The sequence below is a fragment of the Notechis scutatus genome, chromosome Z (genome assembly GCF_049901735.1).
Source record: "Notechis scutatus isolate UNSWTSFEM ecotype Mainland chromosome Z, rNotScu1.2, whole genome shotgun sequence".
Classification (NCBI taxonomy): domain Eukaryota; kingdom Metazoa; phylum Chordata; class Lepidosauria; order Squamata; family Elapidae; genus Notechis; species Notechis scutatus.
This window is the reverse complement of record NC_142025.1, coordinates 107,443,713-107,446,212: the sequence shown is the minus strand read 5'-3', so window position 1 is coordinate 107,446,212 and position 2,500 is coordinate 107,443,713. Positions and strand designations below refer to the sequence as shown.

General features: G+C 32.4%; 1 pseudogene; it reads left to right on the top strand.

Moving 5' to 3' along the window:
• Nucleotides 1-2,215: 2,215 nt before the first annotated feature.
• Nucleotides 2,216-2,500, top strand: part of LOC148129075 (olfactory receptor 14A16-like) — a 487-nt pseudogene continuing 202 nt past the window's right edge.

The following is a 2,500-nucleotide window of genomic DNA, read 5'->3' as shown; positions in this document are numbered from 1 at the left end:
AATTAAACTTTCAAATTTCTCCAAAACTGGAGAATGGATTGAAAAGCATAGTTTTTTGTTTTTGTTTTTAACAGAGTAAGCTGTCTTGATTCAGGATGAATACTTTCAATCTACATTTGTCTTAATTTTGAGCCTGATATCATCCTTGTATGACTTTCTATTTTTTTTTTTTGAAGACCTTTCACTTCTCATCCAGGAAGCTTACTCAGCTGAATGAGAATGAGCTGGATGAGAAGTGAGATGTCTTCAAAGAAAAAAAAATAGAAAGTCCAGTTGCTTCTTGAAAAAACACCTTTGGGACATGGTGGAATAATATGGCATATTAATCTCATGCTAGAACAAAATGTAAAAAACATAAATATAACATATTAATTTATTGCAAAATAATTTTATACATTTTCTACCATCTTAAATCTACTAATCACAAGATCAGGGTATTAATTTTCCTGTACAATTCTTCAGCTAAAATAATAAGGTCCTAGGGAGTATTAAAATAGTTTAGTCCATGGCATTTTATGAGATTGCCAGTGGAAACCATTTTGGAAAAAAAATCTTTGAAGAGAAAGGCAAGAACTACTGGATAAAAAAAAAATCTAATATTTTCACAGAAATAAATCTCACTGATAGATACATAAAGAAAAAGGGAAAAGCTTGAGAAAAATACTCATGAATAAAAATGGTGAGTTCCTTGTTTTACAGATTGTTAAACAATCTGTTCTTTTTTTATTAAATATTTATTACATACTTTCTTCCCCTTTCAAATTGTAGTTCCAGTAAAAACAGAATAAAAAAGCAAACTGCTACTAGAGATTGAAATTTCATTTAACAAGAACAAAAGTGAAAGAAACAGCAGGAAAAATTTTATGGATTAGTCAAATCTAAGCTAAAGTTATTTTTATATTAACTTGGAAATTGATGATATTCTCTTCAGTGAAAGATTCAAACTTTCCCCAGGAGAACCGAATGAAAAACATCTCTAATTTATTTACTTGCTTTCCAAAGCATATGAAAGTTCCTTATTTTGAAAAAAAAAAAAAGTGTAATCACACCTCTATTTCTTCTCTTGGAATTGTCAAGCATTCGGAAACAACAATTTATCTATCTGGCTTTATTGCTGGTACTTTATAAAAATGACTATGATAGGAAATGTTTTTGTTATCAGTGCAATCATTGGTAACTACCATCTTCACACTCCCATGTATTTCTTTGTGATGAATTTAGCTATTCAATATGTTGGTTCTGTTTCAATCATTATCCCCAAAGCTGTTTTTAATCTTGCTATGAATGTAAGGTATATTTCTTATTCTGGTTGTATTGCTCAAGTCGTCTTGTTTCTTTTCATCCTGGGTTCTGATACAGCCTTCCTAACTGTCATGGCATATGATCAGTATGTTGCTATTTGCAACCCTTGACTATATGAAATTATAATGAACAGGAATGCCTGCATCAAAACAGTTGGCAGTGTGTGGATTGCCAGTTTTCTCAATGCTTTACTAAACACCTCTGAAACATTCACTACCCCTTTCTGCTCTAATATTATCAGTCAGTTCTATTGTGAAATCCCACATTTACTTAAGATTGCCTGTTCTGATTCATATATAAATGAAATTGGAGTTGTAATGTGGAGTACTACCTTAGGTTTTGGATGTTTTATCTTCATTATTGTTACCTATGTGAAGATCTTCTCTGCTGTTTTGAAAATTCCTTCAGTTCAAGGAAGGAAAAAGGCCTTCTCCACTTGCTAACCACATCTCACTGTCTTTTCCATATTTAAGCATGGTATATAAAATCATACATTTCAATGTCCTACCTGTCAATGAATACTTCAGCTTCAACCATAACAACACAAGAGCACACAATAGATACAAACTCAAAGTTAACCGCACAAAACTTGATTGCAGGAAATACGACTTCAGCAATAGAGTGGTCAATGTCTGGAATACTCTACCCGACTCTGTAGTTTCTTCCCCAAACCCCAAAAACTTTAACCTTAGACTGTCTACTATTGACCTCACCCCTTTCCTAAGAGGCCTGTAGGGGGCGTGCATAAGCGCACCAACGTGCCTACCGTCCCTGTCCTATTGTTTCTCTTATTCTTCTTTTATTTTTCTTATATGTACCCATTTCATGTATTCACAACTATGTATACACTTATACTTATTATCTTGTAAACAATTGGCAAATCAAATAAATAAATAAAAATAAATAAAAAATATTGAACAGGAATGCCTGCATCAAAACAGTTGGCAGTGTGTGGATTGCCAGTTTTCTCAATGCTTTACTAAACACCTCTGAAACATTCACTAACCCTTTCTGCTCTAATATTATCAGTCAGTTCTATTGTGAAATCCCACATTTACTTAAGATTGCCTGTTCTGATTCATATATAAATGAAATTGGAGTTGTAATGTGTAGTACTACCTTAGGTTTTGGATGTTTTATCTTCATTATTGTTACCTATGCGAAGATCTTCTCTGATGTTTTGAAAATTCCTTCAGTT